Source organism: Peromyscus maniculatus, chromosome 6 (assembly GCF_049852395.1).
Source record: "Peromyscus maniculatus bairdii isolate BWxNUB_F1_BW_parent chromosome 6, HU_Pman_BW_mat_3.1, whole genome shotgun sequence".
NCBI classification, from domain to species: domain Eukaryota; kingdom Metazoa; phylum Chordata; class Mammalia; order Rodentia; family Cricetidae; genus Peromyscus; species Peromyscus maniculatus.
This window is the reverse complement of record NC_134857.1, coordinates 99,922,623-99,942,992: the sequence shown is the minus strand read 5'-3', so window position 1 is coordinate 99,942,992 and position 20,370 is coordinate 99,922,623.

Genomic DNA, 20,370 nt, shown 5'->3' with positions numbered 1-20,370 from the left:
CACTGAGTCCACATCAACATAAAGATGACAATTTCTCTGTAAGGACCAAAAAAAGGGGGTTCTAAGAGTCTGTTGATCTTTTTGGAAACAAGCAGCCAAAATGAGAGCAAAGGAGTGCCATAAGTGTGATGTCAGTTCATTCGCGATGATGAAGACCCTTCTGATGTCTACTTCTGACAATTGAGAGCAGAGTCTGCAGGACAGGCTGACTGTCTCTCCTCTATCCCTTCTGGGTTGCTTAATTATTGCTGAGTTGCAGACAAAATGCACACAACCAAACTAACCCAAGCAGTCATTTGTTTATATCGCCAGAAATGACAATGGATACAGCCAACAGTGCACAGCCCAAGCCTTCCCTGGATCCAATTCAAGAGAATCGATTGGAGCCTTGGTTAAAGATCAGGAGGAGCTGGGGCAGGATAATTTCTTAGTTTCTTCAGCCCACTAATGACATATGCAAATGGATCAGGAACTCTAATTGGCAAATACTTAGGGAAGAATCAGAACAGCATTGGAATGGCATTGTTCTAGCAAAAGGAATTGCCGGGCTGCATCTGCTGCATATAGTCAGAGATGTAACATGCTATAATAGAGACAAGTGTGTCCTTCCTTTGTGTGGCAGATCAATCAATAGCTTTTCATGTGATCTTGTTCACTATTACGTCGGTAATGAAACCCTCGTGTGATGTGACAACTGTAGAGTAACATTTGGTCACAAAGCTGGTGTTAACAAGCACAACTGGCACTCTGGTAATTAGACTGATTTCTGGTCTCTTCTCTTACAAATTGTCGATAAGTGCAGGGAACAGGCCAGTGATTCCTTTCTGAACAGCTATATTAAGCTTCATATTCTTGGAAATTCATCTGCTAGGTTTCTTAGTGGGAATAAAGCCATGTAGGAGAAAGAATATATAATAATCTTTCCATTTTGGTCAGCTCATGTATATGCAAATCAATCAATCTATATATCTCTATCATCTATCTACATAATTATATACGTATGGTGTATCTCTCTATACATATATGTATGTATGCCTTATGTATGTATGCATCTATTTATCTATCTATCTGTCTATCATCTATTTATCTGTTATGCTTCCATTCAATTACCTATCCAACTATCTTCATATCAAAACTTTACTATCAGTAAAATTCAAACCATATATCAGCAGCATACTTATCTTTGATGAACTGGCATTTGGCAGAAACCATGATATTGATAACTAAAGATGCAGAAATTAGGCACTGTGGTTCTGTTAGTTTACAATTCATTAAGACAAAGACACAAATGTACCCCCCCACACACACACACACAAAAAAAAACATATCTAAAAGAAAACTATCTCCTCTACATTTTGGTACAAGAGAGGCAGACACTTTCTGAGTGGCTAAAGTTATCTGAGAATGAAAATACAGTGGTGACAAGACACAGGCTCTGCCTTCAGTGTATACCAATATTAATCAAGGAGGTGGGCAAATACACCAACAGTTTCTGAAACGACTTCCAGGGGTTAGAACAGAGGGTGAAAAAAAAAGAAAGGACCAATGGGCTGAGACCTCAGATTTATCTTGGAGTAAAAGAAAAGCTCTCATGAAAGGATGTGACCTTGAGCCTTAAATTCATACAGAAGACTAAGGAGAAGCAGGTACTGTTCGGAGGGGAATAGGATAGGCCAAGACAAACGAATGTGGGCTTGATATAAGAAGACACACGGTTTGGAAAACAATTCATGGTGTTTTCTCCTAAGTCACGATAATGCATTGAATGTAGAAAGCCCTCTACAGGTCCAAGTGCTGAAGCACTGGATCACCAGCTTCAGGAGCTGTTTGGGAAGGCTGAGAAACTTTTAGGAGGTGGAGCCTTGCAGGAGGAAGTGGGGCACTTGGGGTCCCAGCTCTCCCCCACTGTCTGTTTCCCAGACGGCCACACATGCTGACAAGATGCCTCACACTCATGCTGCCCTGTGTTCCCCTTTGTAAACTGTCAGCAACAACAAAGTCTTCCCCTCGAGCTGCTTTGTGTCAGGCTCTAGCAACAAGAATCAAAAAACAAAAGACAAACCTGATATAGTTATCCTAAGAAGTTTTTCTTCATTTGGTAAGTAGTGGAAGAATTAAACTGGAATTATATGGAATCTATGTATTTGTGTGTGGTGCATGTTAGAAAGAACCTTAAATAAGAACACATATATGAGAAATTTTCAATGAAGAATACATAACATTTTGGCAAAAAGTTGAATGATTCATTAGATAAAAATTCCAAAGTCCTGCTTGTGTTTTTCATTGTGTTTTGAATGAGTGAAACTGAAGGTGAGGTCTCATTCTGAATGAATATAGTTGGTCTTGTTTAAGTTAGGCAGAAAGGACTTGAAATCATTGCTTAAATAACAGGACTGGATTTCAAGTAGGTAAGTAGTTATGGAATTAATGATAGTTTTCTGAAGTGTCTTAGATACTTTCCAATAAGAGTTAAACATAGCCTCTTTGTAAATAAAAAATTATATTTAATTGTTTGAGTGTGCGTGCGTGCGTGTGTGCATGCGTGCGTGAATGTACACATGCTGCAGTGCATATGTACTGGTTAGAAGACAGTGTTTAGGCAGTGGTTCTCTCTTCCCACCATGTGGGTCCTGAGGCTTGAACTCAGGTTATCAGCCTTGATGGAAGTACTTTTAGCGATTTCAGTAGTCCTTAATTAGGATTATTAGTTACTTTTCTCATCACTATGATACTCGACAGAAGCAGTTCAGAGGAAGAAATATGCAACCTTGGCTGGTGGTTTCTAGAGAGTTCAATCACTCACAGCAAGAAGTCTGAGCATAATAGTTCACAAGATAGTAGCAAAGAAGTGGAGAAATGGAAGGTCACTCTAATGCTGACTTTCTCTCCCCTTTAATCTACTTAGGCTCTCGGTTTGTGGAATGACGCTACTCATATTCAGGGTGAGCATTTCCCCATCAGCTTATCCTCTCTGGGATTACCCTCACAGACATCACCAAGTGAGCCTCATTCACTCTTTCCTACTTTATTCTAAACACAGCCAAGCTGACAATGAAGGTTGGCCATCACATCTTCCTAAGGCTGTATCAACACAGTTGTCATACTGTGGTTGAAAATCAGAAACCCAAAGTCAAGCCTATAGATATACATATAATTCCAGCATCCTTGAGGCTGAAGCAAAATGATTGTGAGTTCAAGGCCAGCCTGGGCTATCTAGAAAGACTCTGCTCAAAAACACTGAAGCTCAGAGGTAGTAACCTACTTACATAAAATTGCTCAAACAACAAGGGATGAGTTTAAGATTAAAACAAAAGATAGTTTGAGAGCAAAGCCCAAATATGTTTTCCAGGACACTGAAATTAAAAGCAAAATAAAACAACAACAAAAACTTCCTTACCCTTGTTGTTAACACATGGCCACTTTATTCATAATCTCAGAATATGTCAAACCACTACACTTAACACTTTAATTATGTCATTCATGGAGGGTTACTCCTCAATTGGCATAGAATATGCAGTGGACATGATCACTGCTTTGAATTTCTGCTCAAACCATCCAGGATATCATCTAAATTTATATATGTTAAATTAAGAGGTAGAATAGCTTAACTTTAATTAGCTAGCAATATGTCCCTACGTAAAAATCATAGCACTCACTGGCTGCCAGACTATTGCAAACCCCTAAATCTTGGACAAAACCAAAACAAATGGCACTGATAATACTCTTTGCTTGATAGTTGGATTTAGAAATCACTTGTAAATCAGCCAAATGTTGTAAATCTGACTGGAGGGCACTGTATGTTAAAAGTGGAACTGCATTCTGAAATACGTGGGAGTCTTTTTTGACAGCATTCATGGTCCTTTACCTGTCTCTGCTTCTCTTATACTGTCCAACTAGTCACTGACAGCTACTTAAACTGACCTTATGTGAGAAGTATTTTAGACTACCTTATGTATTCCTGAAAATTATGTAGTGAAGGTATTTAGAGGGACGCTAAGCCTCACTATAGTGTTGTAAGCTAAGTTGTTTTGTGGCTTGCAGTTGGAATTCACATTCATCCTGCCTTCTTCTCACTCTTCTATTTAAGAATGAGAAGAGCTAGTGATGGATCAAGGATGCTGTCCCAAGTTATTTTCCAGAAATGCTTCCCATCCTAGAGAGCATTCGTTGTCAGCTTGACACAGCCTAGCATAAGAAAGCAGAAGTCACAGTTGAGGAATTGCCTAGATCAGTCACGTTTATGAAGGACTTTCTTCATAATTAGTTGATAAAGGAGGGCCCAGCCTTCTGCATGGGGCACGATTTTTCAGGCAAATCATCCAGAGTTATATAAGAAAATTAGCTAAGCGTGAATGAGCCAAGGAATGAGCCAATGAACAGCATTTCTCCGTGGCTTAGGCTTCAGGTTATTGACTTGGGTTCCTGTCTTGAATTCCCTAAATGGTGGCCTATGACCTACGACCTGAGAGTTGTAAGATGAAATAAATGGTTTCCCCGCTACGTTGCTTTTGGTGTTCAATCACAGCAATAGGAATGTAACCAGGACACCACCTTACCCTCTCATCCACTCTTCAGTGCCCATTCCTGTTTGCTCCCAGATCTCTGGCTTTGGATATTTGCTCTTAGTATGTAATTTGGTTAGTACTAAGGCTTTGTTTTAAATGTTTTGTATTCCAATATCATTTCCGTCTTTAACAGGTGGTAGTTGAGAAAGCTTGGGTCTCTATGCCTCCATGAACATTTTATAAAAATCAAAGAAGAAAAAAATCTAGATTCTATGTAAGGATGTTTATAAGGTAGTAAAGGGAAGGAAGGTAAATTTCTGAAAGTATTTTGCTGAAGAATGAGAAGTGAATTGTAGGGAGGAAAATGTAGACACAGAGAGACCAATTAAAGGGACATTAGAGTGGTGTAGATGAAGAAATAGTCTGAGCTTGCATCAAGTCGGCTCTAGTAAATAGTAATGACTTGAAATCATGCATTTTTGAGCCAGATTACCCAAGGCAAATTACTGGATTTCTCTCTCTCTCTCTCTCTCTCTCTCTCTCTCTCTCTCTCTCTCTCTCTGGTGATTGAGTGTGCACCCACATGCTCATGCATTGTATTACAATTTCATGCATTCAATCACAAAATGTCACTGTGTTACAGTCTCTACCCTGTCCATTGAATTGTTGTACTGAGCAAAATATCTCTATTGTGACTAAGCTTTGGGATTAGTGAGACCACAAATAGCAAAATAAATAAATGACCAATAAAACAATTTTATATGTAAATATGTGTCAGGGTAAGGATTCCATAACAACCTCAGCAAATGATTGTCACCCCTCTAAGGTGCCAGGCCAAAGTTTGTTTGATCCCTATGCATGTACATAGATTGGAGTCCTTTCCCAAGTGCCTGCTGCACTGTCTCTAGCAGATTTAACCAGACCATCCAGGTCCCCATTACCTCCAGATGACAGCTAGTACAAGGTCTGAAGCCATTGCTCTGTACATACTGCTATAAGAACTTAGAAATGAAAGGAGGTCAAGAAACAGAGTTGGGCAACCATGTCAGCCTCCTTTGTGTCATTCTTGAGGAAGGATGGAGATTTGCATATGTTTCTGTCAGCTTTGTGTACATTTTGTATCTTCCTTTGGCTTAGTGTAGAAGATACTGTAAGAAACTGCTATCATCTCTATAAGCATTTGCTAACTTGTCTCTTGGAACACAGAGCTTTTGTTTTTGTTTTTGTTTTGGCTCATTTTATTGTCATAGACAAAAAGAGGAAAAGAAGGTACAGCTAGCTAATAGTTCAACCTAAAATCTTTTAAACATTCTCTTCATACTCAAACAAAAACAAAACAAAAACCATAAAGACTTCAGTAATGCAAGTAACTGTGGTAGTGAGAGTGAGATCAGTTTGTTGAGGCTGTAGTTAAACTTTTCCCAAAGCATTTTAAACATGGTCATTCATATATAGAATTTCTTTTTTATTCTTTCTAGGAATTAATATGAACCTCTCTACTCTTTAATATGATGGAACAAAACTATTCCTTTGGTTATGTGACTCTTCTTTGAGAAGTCCATACCCATGCTCTTGGGTGTATCCTGTTTACTTCTGATTTCTTCTCTTTTCTCAGCCCTCTTGCTAAAGTCCACATTAAAATGCCTTTATAAAACATTAACTATGTATCAGTAAGAAAAAAGTCATAAGCTTCTGTGGCCAATAGCATTCGTTAGTCGCTTCCTTCTGTTGCTTGCCCTTAACTTTTCACTGAAGCCTGAGCAACTGCATGGGGTCCATTCCCTGATGAGGACACTGCTTGGAAACACGAGACTAACTTGGGGAAGGTGGGCTTCTGCTTTCTACTGTGTCTTCAGGACACACTCTCTAGAATCTGAACTTTGAAGAAGCAGTTCCATCTTTATTCACCTTCTTTAACTTTTGAGAATAATTTGAAAGAGGAGATCACATGTGGGTGTGTGATCTATTCTCACTGTTGGGCTTACCCCACGTATTTACTTATCTCACTCATTCTCATTATGTCTCTGGAAATGGCTCCTACTCAAAAATCTGTATCTTAACTTTCCCTATTATGTACAGACACACACTTACAGAAGTAGTAGAATTTCTTAAGTTCATAGTTAGTATTCATAAATGAAAATTTACATTTTGGAATATGGTATAATTGTTCATTTTTCTAGTAAGTATTCTATAGGTCATGTTGTAGTAACAAATAAGATTAAATTTCAGAGTAGTTCTAATTTTTCTAATACAAACCCTAGATAGAAAGTAAAATAAATAGAACCTTAAGAAAAAAAAACATTTTCAACAAGATCTATTCTGCTATGGAAAAGTAAAATCTTTACTGTTCCTTGTGTCCATTGTTGTTTTAACTTCAGCATGGTGGCTGTGCCTTAATCTACTGCTTTCTCATCCAGCTGCTGTGGATATCACTCTATATAAATAAAACACTGATGGCCAGTGACCAGGCAGGAAGTATAGGCGGGACAAAGAGAGAGGAGAATTGGGGAAACAGGAAGAAGGAGGGGAGACACTGCAGCCACTGCCAGGACAAGCAGCATGTAAAGATGCCGGTAAGCCACCAGCCACGTGGCAAGGTATAGATTTATAAAAATGAGTTAATTTAAGATATAAGAACAGTTAACAAGAAGCCTGCTACAGCCATACAGTTTATAAGTAATATAAGCGTCTGAGTGATTATTTTATACGTGGATTGTGGGACGGCGGGGCTTGGTGGAACCTGGAGAGAAGCCCTCCAGCAACATCCAGCAAATGTAACTCCACATTTACTGGCTTGCTTCTGGGGCAGTGGCCTGGCCACTCAAGCCGCAGCCTGGTGGGGATTCTCTTCACACAGGTACTGGCTCTGCTGCTGTCCTTCTGCTCCACCAAAATAGAAGAAGACAGCACCACTCAAACCCCTCCCTACTACTTCCGGTGCATCTGTTTATCTCTTCCAGATGCCCTCTGACACTCTATGATTACTTTCTGTCAACTAGTTGCTGACTCAGCCTCCTGACCCAAGATTAATTTTATTTAATTAATGCAAATGCAAACTCGGGGTTCACAGTGTGATCGAATATCCCCCAACAGTTTATTTCTGAGTAATTGTTTTATCCATCACATTCTTATTTTAAATTCACAATAGATCCTTCTTCCAGACAGTACATCCCAACCACATTTTCCCCTCCCTCTACTCCTCCCAGATCCCTCCCCCCAGCTCTTGTCTCCCCCAGACCTTCTCCCCCACCATCTCTCTTCAGAAAAAGAGCAGGCTTCTGCAAAACATGACAAAACAAGACACAATAAGACAAGGTGAAATCTCTCACATTTAGGCAAGACATGGCAACCCAATAAGAAGAAAAGAATCCCAAGAGCAAGTAAAAAAGTCAGAGATACACCTGCTCCCACTGTTAGGAGTCCCACAGAAACACTAAGTTAACAGCACAACATATATGCAGGTGTTGTGTTTGCCTCTTCAGTCTCTGTGAACCCATGTAAGTCCTGCTTAGTTGATTTAGTGGGCCATATTCTTTGGGTACCTTTGAACTCTCTAACTCCTACAATCTTTGCTCTCTATCTTCTGCGGGGTTCCCAGATTTCTGAGTTGAGGGACCCAATGGAGACCTCCAATTTAAACTCTCTTTCTGCATAATGTCTGGCTTTAGGTCTCTACATCTGTTCCATCAGCTGCTGGAGGAAGCCTCTCTGTTGACTGGACAGGCACCTGTTATAGTGGAATATCATTAGGAACCATTTAATTGATTTTTTTCTTTTTGCCAGTCATGATTGATTCTACCCTAGATCTCTGGGCTATCCAGTCTCTGGTTCTTGGCTGTCCAGGCAGTGTAAGGCATGGGCTTGCTCTCATGGTGTGGGCCTCAAGTTAAACCAGACATTGGTTGACCACTCCCACGAGTTCTCTGCCACCGTTGCCCCAGCACATCTTCAGGCAGGACAGATTGTAGGTGGAGGGTTTTGTGACTGGCATCATCTTATTCTTTATTAGCACACCCTACTAGTCATTCTATCGTCTTTATCATTCTTCTAGACTCTTACACAAGGACAATATTTTTATTGATTTTGTTCATTTATTTAGTTCCAAGGTCTTTAATATTACCTGAGACATAGTAGGCATTTAATTAATAATCATTAAAGAAGTGGAAAAATTGGAGTAACATAAAGTTTCTATATTCTGCTAGCATGTCTTTCAAGAACTAGAGACTTTGAGGCACTGCACCCTTCTCATTCTGATACCCAACAAGCAAAACAGCCAGAATTGTGGGAATATTTGCCTCACTACAGAGACAGAAAGATGATGGAAGTCATGCAGCACTCACACTTCAGCAGCAGGCACAGGGAGGCTCCTAACAGTCCTCCTCAGCAGCCTATCCATGGGATGATGATGTAGAATCCCCCAACAGAGACAGGCTCAGTATTTGAGACAATTATTCAGTCAACTATACTATCATTTTCCATCCTTCCAATGCATATGAAAAAGTTACCCATGAACAGAGAAAACTATTTATTGTGAACTGTCTCTTGGGAGACTGACTACTGTGCAAGAGTAAGTGATCATGGAATCTAATCTACATTTTGGGGGTAACTAGGTGAGAATAATTGCTTCAAAAGATCACAAATAGAAGTAAATCTATGTTCTTCCAACATGCACTCCCATGTACCCTCTCTCCCTTTTCACTTTGCTATCATAGGACATTTGATCCTATGATAAAGATTTGATCCTATGATAAAGACAGGAACTTTCAAAAGATGTGATAGCTATCACAATGCTTGCTTTTAGTGTGAAACAGAACTCCCAATGCAATATTCAAAGTGAAAATTGGTTATACATGTAGCCATTCAATGTGTCTTAAGAAACCCCAAGCTACACATGCCATGAAACTTAATTGAAAATAAAAACTTGTATGATGACACAGGCAGAAACTAAGAACTTCTGTGTATATCTAGAGCCTCTACTCAAATGTGCTTTCATTTAAAATATCAATAGAAAATCTATGACATAATTTCTAAACAAACAGATCATATAGATTCCTCAGGGGCTACCAAGGCTAATTTGTCAGGAACTGAGGAGAAAGGCAAACACATGTGCCCAACCCAAGTCACAGACAGCATGTTTACCTGATTTATTTGCAGTAAATTGATTCTGAGGTTGTTACAAGGAACAATAAAGGATGTATGTTTTGTCAATTTAATGTTAATGCTTCATATTCATAACAGTGGTTAGAAATGCTTTTCCATATAAACTTGCTACTGAAATATCATTAGTGAAACTCTTTTACACTGTGGCTTTCTCTCACCTATGTTATACCTCCTTTCATTTGGATTTGTTCATATATATTATATATATATATATGTATATATAATGATGGTAGGTGCTTAGGATGTGTAATATTTATTCCCTATCTACAAGGAGCTTACAAATCAACAAACAAAATGAGAGTTGTCAAAATCTGGTTCAAATACCTTAGCAGAGAACTTACCAAGGACTACATACCGCTGATAAATAAACGTCAAAACAGATGCTTAGCGTCATATGTCATAAGCAAATCCAAAATAAAACAAGAAACCATTAGACACCTATTGGAAAGGTGGTGGCACCACACCACTGGCATCATTCAAAAGCGGTGACAATGAGGGACCATGAACTTTTGCTCTTTGCTAGTAGGAATGCCAACTGGAATGGCTACTTTGGAAAACAGTTTTATAACTTCCTTATACAACTAAATATATCCTGACTGCACCATCTATCATTCCACTTCTTTGATGTTAACACTAAGGGGTTATAATTCTATGTCTACACAAAAATCTGCTGATAGAGGACATAAATATTTACAGTAAATTTATTCATAACCACACAAATAGGTTAGTTTCCTAGGTATCATTTAGGGGTTAGCTAGATAAACTTTGGTACCCCTTGAGGATAGGACAGTAGTTATAATTAATAAGAAATTAACCATCAAGCTTTTAAAAGCCATAGAGGAAATGTAAATGCATATTACTAAGTAAAATATTACATATTTTTCATGTTACAAATTGAAAAGGCTATACCTACTTATGATTCCCACTATTTGGCATTGTGGAAAGGCCAGAACTATAATCAGTAGAAATATCAATGGTTGCCAGGGATTAGTATGAACCTGTGGAACAATGAGAATATGGGGGAAAGTGAAATCTGTCTTTTTAATGTTTAATATGCCACACAAAAAAATTATAGTATCTGTATTCTATTAAAGTGACAACAAACTCTAATATTCACCATATATTCTGGGTATTGATCACATGTCCATGTAGGCTCGGTTGCAACACACATGCCGCTCAAACAGGAAGTGCTACGAGAAGGAGATGCACTAGGGAAGAGGTGTCGGAGGACCAAAATGACATGATAAATCGGCCTGACTCCCACTGGATTTGTCTAAAACTTTCCTGAAACTGCTTATTCAGTTCTATCTAGGGATCTTTGGACTTCTCAAAGGAGCTTTCCAAGAAAATATTATGTTTAGGAAAGTATCTGAAATGGATAAAATTAGTGAATTCTCCATAATTCAACAGATAAGTAAATTTGCTATTTGGAATTCTAGCTCATGATGCTGCTCAATGAGAAATAGGATAAAGGCCACCAGTTTCCCTACATTGATTCTTTATCTCTTCTTTACTAGAGTTGCATGTGTGGACCCTCTATTCCCTAAAAGAAAAAAGAAAAACAAAGACTTTATTCCATAAATAAGGGGAAATAAAAACTAATAATAAAATCTTCAACAGGCACTTAAAAGAGGCTCAGAACCCCGTGACAATCCAACCACAACCTGCTTCCTCGGCAGAAGCTGCTTCTCCCCTTGTCAGATCCCGAGTCACATCAAATGCACAGAAACTCACATAGAGAATGAAAGGGAAGCATTCTAATTGTACCAGAGACGTGCATCAACTAGAGTTGAATCTCTCAGTCCAGAAGTGGTTTGTTGAATAAGCAAAACCACTCCACAGTTTTCTTGGTTGGATGACTCGAAATTATATTACCACACCTAAGTATTGTTCCATGGTTCATATGGAATACACGAAACAGGTAATATTTAATTAAATAGAACTGGAGGCTTGGGGTCCTACTAAAGCCAGGACAGTGAAACATGCCTCGGTGGACTTCGTTTTCTGTTCATTGCTAAGATTATCTGAAACTCACACATCCCAAGTCTCCTGAAACAATTCAGCTCCTACATTGTTTTTTCCTCTGTCTCAGCCACCATGTTCTCATTTCATGTTGAAATCCTGGACAAAATAAGATGACATGCACAGTCGTGTAGGTAGCTTGGCCCTGCCCTTTTCCCTGACCCCATCTAGGAAGATCCTGTTTACCAACCTTCTTGCAGGAATTGCTTGAATTTGCCCCCAGTTGTTGTTTGTGATTTGCTGATTAGTTTTGCTAACGAATTAACCAGTGCAACCGACCACTTGCAGAGTTATTCTCAGTGTAATGAATGTAATTATTTAGCACTAAACCAGGACAGCATCTTTCTTTCTCTGTGACAAGCATAATTCTTCCTTCTCCCATTAGCCACGTGCCCTGGTCTCTGTAAACCAGTTATTGACCTGCTCATTTAAGGGGATTCAGTCTAAATGTGCCTTCCCTTATTTAACTCAACCAAGCTCCTATAATTTCTCCTTGCCGTACGAGGTGAGCATGTAAAGAGTTCATTGTTCATTTATTGTGAGCCAAGCAAGGCATCAGAAAGCTATTCTGAGAGAGATGCTCAGACTCCTGAGCGCTGCTTACTTGTCTCTGGTTATAATGGATACAAACCCGTATGGGGCTGAGCGAGCATCATGTAAGCTCCATAGGAAATCTGAGGCAATGAATCATGGAGCTGGATGCCTGCTGAGGAGTGTGTGTCTGAACAGACTACAAATAGACAGAAAAGAGGCTTAACCAAGTAGCTTTCATATGGCAGGAATGCATATATTAGACCTAAGAGGACACTGTTTGGATGAGGATGTTTATATATAAAGGATAGTAATAATTCTTCCAGCCAGACTCTGAGAGCACAAGCCCTTAGTAAAGAACAATGCCCCTTGGGCACACATCGACATGTTTCAGGCATGTCTTCTGCCACCATTTAATATCCTTTTTTTAAAAAAAAAATGTCACACAATATTGAATCACCTTGGCCATGATGTATTATGTCAGGGCACATGCGATGAGACACAGTGAGATGTGACTGAAAGTAAAGATTAGATGTCACAAATTAAAGAAGAAGAAACGGCCATCCTTCATGACTGAACTTCCCTTAGAAACCGCTGAAAAATTAAGAGTTTAGAATTACACAAGAAAGAAAGTTGTGCTTAAAGTGTTTGAGAGATTTTTTCCCCTTTTCTTTCACTCAGATTTTCTTCAAAAAGCAAGTGCTGTATGCTCTACCCGGCCTCTTCCTGAAGCAGCGTAATTGTGCTGTTTAAAACAAAAGAAAGCAAAAAGCAAGCCCTAAACACACCCACCTTAGGGAAACCTAGTTAACATTTTTATTAAATTTTTATGTTTGAATAATGATACTTTAATATATCTTTTCCTTGACTGCAATTCCCAGAGTCCTTTTAAGAGTAACTTGGCTTGACAGCCTAGGAATTTTGAGATAAAGAAAAGACAAATTAGGAGCAGGTGTGCTGGGGGAGCAAGATTGCAGAGGAAAAGCTTCTGGTATGAAGAGAGGAGGAACAGCCTCAGCTGCTCTTCTCTTGAGACTGTTTATGTACATGTAGGGTAAATGAAAACAGTCATGCCTACATATATATATGTACCTATGCCTATCCCCTTAACTTTTTAAGCCAGACAAACTTGTGTAAACATGGATGGGATTTTTTTTTTCCCCTAGAACAAAAAAGATGACTCAAGCTTGGAATCTGCACATTGAAATAAGCTCTCAATTAAGAATATTACTGAGAAAGAGAATAAGATCGCCACAGAAGGGGTAGAATTACAGCAAATGGGGATAGAGGGATTGTGTGTGTGTGTGTGTGTGTGTGTGTGTGTGTGTGTGTGTGTGTGTGTGTCTTTTGATAGTGCTGTTCTTTTACGGGTTTTGACAGCAAGCAACACTGCCAAGCATTTGATAGAAAATAACACTTCCATCAAATACAAGCAAGACAGCTTCCCATAATGCTCTTAAGCCTCATGCTGAACTCCAACATCTCGGAGATCTGGAATCAAAACTACTTTGCTGAAACATTTCCAAAAAGAAATGAAAGCTTCTGGAATACTATGCATGTCCCTGAGGAAGTTATCCGCCAACAGAAAACCAAAAAAGCATTGGAAATAAGATTTGTTAGTGCGTTGCCAACTATGTGTCACAAAACCTTTGACATAGAATATGCCAAATAAACACTTTCTGATAAAATTGAAAGAAGGCTCAATAATTTGTTAGCAGGTTTGTATTGTTGATTTAATAGTTAAAAATAAAGAAGGGGGTAAAATGTATGGTTTGGAAATTCTCATATATATGTATATGTATGTATGTATGTATGTATATATATATATATATATATATATATATATATATATATATGTATACACACACACAGTTGTGTTAGTCACTCTTCTGTCACTGTGACAAAATACCCAAGAGAAACAGAAAGACGTATTTTGGTCACAGTAAACTATTTCCTTCCTGTATCCACAGACTAATCTCCTATGATCCAGTCCCCCCACCCCATGCTGCACTGGACACCAGGACACGGAAACTGCAGATGTGGAAGTTTTGCACTCAGTAGTTCCTTCTGTTTCAGCACTCATTTTTAAGAGACAGTTTGGATGGAGGTGCCATGCTTCGCGTGTTACCTGAAGCTCCACGAGCTCTCTTCCTATACTTTAGGATTGTTTTGTGTTCCTTTGTTTCACATTTAGACCTTCAATCCCCTTGGGACTTCTTTTTGTAGGTTAAGTGGAATATATATGTATTTCATATTTCATATATATATAATATATATATATATATATATATATATATATATATATATATATATGTGCTGTTTTCACTATTGAACATGCACTGTTTGGACATGTATGTTTATTCTCTTCTATTAACCTGTGCCATGTCTGGGATATGGAGGGTTACTGCTAATGCAGTATCCTCACCCTAAGCTTCACAGGTGTGTTGTCAAAGACTATCGTATTCCAAAATGTCTTTCTATACCAACCGTAATGTTTGATCATTAAAGTTTTAAAGGAATGCTGGACGCTAATCTTCTCACCTTATCATTCCCCTCAATTTTTTTAATATTGACCTTTGAATTTCCATATGAATTTTGTTATTAACTTGTCAAGTTCTATGAAAAATCTCAGATTTAAAATTAAATTGGTTTTGAACACTTTGGTTTGGGGAAGCTAACTGTTTTACGAACATGGAGTCTTTTCTACCCATGAACGGATTTAATTACTTCGTTTGCTTGGTCTTCATTTTATCTTTCAATGCAGCCTTATTATTTTCCATACGGAGGTTGAGCATTTTCTGAAATGTGCTACTCTAATCACTTTAATTTCTGTGCCCCTTTGAAATGACAAGCATTGGCATTACATTTTCTAATTCATTTTTAAATATTGAATTTGTGACCAGAATACTGCATACTGATCTTAGTGATCCTAATTGTTTGTAACTTATCTATGGTTTACCATGAAAGTAATTATTTTGTCTGTGAGAAAAAACAAGGATTTTTTTTCTTACTTCCCATGTGCTACTGAGGCCCTCTAGGAACCCCTGGATTACAAGCAATGCTTCTAAAATTACTGTCTTGATTATCACTTTTAAAATAAAAAAGCTTCAGGTCTGTATGTACAGGTCAGTTGGTAGGGTGCCTGTCTAGTGCACAGAAAACCCTGGGGTTCATTCCCAGCACCATATTAACAGGAGAAGCCGAGTAAGGAGAAGGTCACATCTTTGGCTACACAGTGAGCTGCAGGCTAGCCTGGGACACATGGCAGCCTGTATCTAACCAAATGAAAGTCATCTATTTTTTTCACCCTCCTGTGTGATTCTGGTTGCATTTAGGTCACCTCACTTAATCAGGGTAGGAATTATCTGTCTATCTCATGTTGATAAGTTTTATCTCATGTTGATAAATTTTAATCTCATTGTGTCTCCTATTCCTACAACATTCCTTTAATTACCACAATGTGAGAAAATAATATACATTGTATAACACCAAATCATTATCTTCTTGAACACATCCAAATTAATGAAAGAATTTTATTTTTATTTCCTCTTGTAGATTTTAAAATGCTTTGAAATTTTTTCCTGCTTTCCTATGTCTTTGGGAATCTTATATGAAATCTAGTCTATTTGTTTGTGAGACATTGGTAGAGTTCTTTTAAACTGCCCAAGTCTGCAATATGTGAATTATAAATGGTGTGTACATTAGTGGTTAAAATTATTTAATATTTTGGCTGTATTCATAACTTTTGTTTGTAAATCAATTTTGTCAAATATATATAAATTCTGAGAAAAGAACCTAAGACAGTGCATATATTAGGCAAGGAGTCTATCACATATTTAAATTTCTAGCCAGTGAGCATGTTATTTAGTATATTTTGTATATATTTTTGTGTGTGCATCACTTTCTTTTGTCATTTCAAATGCAATTTGGACTATTTACACACACACATGATATAATGTGGAGTGTCCTATTATGTAATTTTAAAATTATACTATTTAATATAATTTATTTAACTTTATTAGTACTCAAATTACTATTTTTGATTATGATATTTTAAACAAAATTTGTTTTTGCTGGCTTTCCTCCTGGCTCTTTCCTCAATACTTGTCTGCTCTCACCTCGCAGTAACCTCCTTCCTGCTATCAGGGCACATGGAGAATACTTCTTCACCCAGACTCACACCCACTTACTCATGTACATATAATCAATAAAGCCATGATCCACATATGAGAGAGAACCTGAGATTTACCTTAGTGAGTCTGAGTCACTTCACTTAATGTAATACATCCAAGATCCATCCATTTTTCACAGAATCTCAGGCTATCATTTCTTCTGTACAACCAAACAACATTCCATTGGGTGTATGTCACATTTTCATTATTTATTCTTTTGCCTGAAAATATTTTGAAGTATTTAAAAATGCCTGCTTCTAGTTTCTTTTTCATTACAAATATTATTTTTCTTCACCTTTAATTTAGTTAGTTTTATCAGTCCTATCTTAGAGACATAAGAACTTAGCTCCATTTTTCTTCTGGCTTTTGTTATTTCTAGCTCAATAACCCTTATCTATATTATTTACTTAAAACATTTTCTTGGTTTGACTTGGCTTTCTAACTGGTACATCTATTCAGTGATTTCAAGCCATTCTTTCTCCTTTTCTCACATTTAATGATTAAAAAAAACCCTTGGCCACTTTAATAGCAGCTTTATACAGTTTGCCCTATAATATTTTGTATAAGTCAGTTTTGAAAAGAGCAAAACTTATTTATTCATTTTACATTTAGACTGGACTACCTAAGCCCTTTTGTTGAGATGTCCTTTCAGTCGCTCCACTGATGTCTTGGCATGGGTTGGAGCAACAGTGTAATAATTCAATTGTCTTGTGGATAACATAATCTGTGGTATTGACATTTTACTGTCTGAGATTTCCTTTGAAGTCCATTATGCCAATTTTCATGAGTGTTTTATTTGTCCTTTAGAATAATGCCAATCTACATATATTTATATAACATATATTTGAAATAAAGCTAGTCAGATATTAAATGCAATTACTAATAAATTTTCCATGTAGTCCACCAATTATTGGATACCATTAAATTCAACCCAAAACATTTAAAATTAATCAATTCTTCTTTGTAATTCTATCAATTTTGTTTTCTAATGTAGATCAAGGATAGATTATGAAATATGAGAAAGTTCATTCTTTTTCTTTAGAAAACTGTCCCTTTTACTACTGTTTTGTTCTTTAAAATCCCTAATACTGGCCGGGCGGTGGTGGCACACACCTTTAATCCCAGCACTCGGGAGGCAGAGCCAGGTGGATCTCTGTGAGTTCGAGGCCAGCCTGGGCTACCAAGTGAGTTCCAGGAAAAGGCGCAAAGCTACACAGAGAAACCCTGTCTCGAAAAACCAAAAAAAAAAAAAAAAAAAAAAACCAAAAAAAAAAAAAATCCCTAATACTGTCTTATACTCCATATAATGTGAATGGAATACCATGACGTTTTATTAAATTTTATTTTGCATGTTTCTATCTTTCCCTTTTTTGTTTATGTTTTGAGCGTGCTTTATACACGTAACATAAAGCTAATTTTTATGCCGGGCGGTGGTGGCACACGCCTTTAATCCCAGCACTCGGGAGGCAGAGCCAGGTGGATCTCTGTGAGTTCGAGGCCAGCCTGGACTACCAAGTGAGTCCCACGAAAGGCGCAAAGCTACACAGAGAAACCCTGTCTTGAAAAACCAGAAAAAAAAAAAAAAAAAAAAAAGCTAATTTTTACACTGACTGGAAGTTGTTCTCATTTTAAAGATTCATACAGTTTACTTAGACTGGTTTGTTTATTATGACATAACTGCATACCTTTCTCTCATCTGATAAGTTACCTCTTACTTTCCAAGTCTTTTGTGATGGGAGAGGAATCATTTTTGTGTTCTCTAGGATCTAACTACTAGACTGCCTTTCCATTCTTTACTAATCTAGAAGCAGAACGTTTTGTTTCTATTTGTTTAGTAGCTAGGCTTCGACTTTATCACACGGGTTACTTTTCTGCTGCTGTGATAAAGTGTTCTGACAAAGGCATCTTAGGAAGGAAATGGGTTTATTTTGGCATCTAGTGACAGAAGGGGAGTCATCCACCATGGTGGGGCGGCACAAGGCAGGAGCATGAGGCCCACAGGAAGCAGAGTGATCACACAAATTCACACACACACACACACACACAAACACACATACATGCACACACACATTCACACACACACAAACACACATACATGCACACACACATTCACACACACACACACACACACACACACACACACACGTTGGCAAAAGGCAGGAACATGAGGCCCACAGGAAGCAGAGTGATCACATTCACACACACACATACACACACACACAAACACACATACATGCACACACACATTCACACACACACACACACACACACACACACACACGTTGGCAAAAGGCAGGAACATGAGGCCCACAGGAAGCAGAGTGATCACATTCACACACACACATACACACACACACACACACACACACACACACACACACACACACACGAGCAGAGAGAGAGAACTGGAAGTGGGGCCAGGCAGTAAAACTTCAAGACCCACCCCCAGAAATGTCCTCACTCTAGCAAGGCTCTATAATCAGCGGTCCCCAGCTTGTGGGTTGGGACCTGTTTGGTGGTAGAACTACCTTGTCAAAATGGGGGTCGCCTAAGACCATTGGAAAACACAGATATTTACAAAATTATTCATAACAGCAGCAAAATTACAGTTATGAAGTAGGAACCAAAATAATTTTATGGTTGGGGGCCACCACAACGTGAGGAACTGTGCTAAAGCATTAGGAAGGTTGATATGTGCGGCTCGGTAACAGTCCCATGTAGCAGCACCTGGAGGACAACTGTTTGAGCAAATGAAACTATGGGAGACATTTCTCATTCAAACCACAGCACCAAAAGTTGATACATTGCTAGTTTAGGTTCAATGATTACTATTATCTGCTCTCAACATAAAGACATTATTGTACCAATGCAAAATGCTATAGTTTCACATGTACAATTTTTGGCAGCCCATTACTAAAACAAAGACTTACTGTAGGATATGTTACCAGTACTTACTTAGAAATGCTGTGTTCAATATTTTGTACATGCTCTACTACTGTTTTCTGTTTCTAGAATCTCCTGGCATATTTGTTTCTTCTTCCTAGAGTATTTCTTTTGGAATCTCTCTCTCTGCCAGGATTTAGCTATGAAAATTGTTGTTTGGTTGGTTGTTTTTTGTTGTTTGTTTGTTTAGTGGATAGTTGTTTGGCTTTGTTTTGTTTTGTTCTTTTGAGATAGAGATTTTTTTTTTTTTTTTTTTTTTTTTTTTTTTTTGGAAGTGAGGCTCCGATTCACCATTCTGACACCTCTGCCTCTCAAGAGGTGGGATATCTGGAGTGCTCTGTGAAGGTCTGTGAGTGAGATAATACCTAGCACTCTTCTTCAGGAACCCTTTTAGACCACACCACCCACCTCTTAGCTAGAAATTATTGTGGTTATTTTAGTTGTCTTTAATTTTAACTATTGTAGTTTTATCATGTTGTATGTATAGGTTTATGGTAATCTGTTTATTTGTATGTTCAAATATTACTTCATTTAATTCTACTTGAAAATTGTTTATCATATTTTTACTAAATCTAGAAAATTCTCAGCCCCTTTCTCTTATGGTAGACTGTGTGGTATTCCTAAAGAGACTGATATCCAGAACCTGAGTGTGTCAGGAGCCATGCAGCCTAGTCTCAGTTCAGCATATGGCTACCTGTCCCATGACTTTCCTTGGGACAAGGCACCTGTGGAAATAGAATCTCACTTGGCAAGCACCAGTAGTCCTTGGGACAGTATAGGAATTTACAAAATTTGTGTGAATCACAAACTCCTTTCTCTCTCATTATGTTGTTGATTCTTTGGGTGGTTTTTAGTTTTGTCAATCACACCTGCAACAGCTGTAGTTTTCCCTAGAAAATCTGTTCTTTCTCAAATATTTCCCCCTAAGATTCAGCAGGAGACTGATGCTTCTCAAATCTCTTATCTGGAATTACCAACTACAATTCCTAATCCTAAGAACTTTTCTGACTCAATAGAGACAGGTATATATGAGAAAA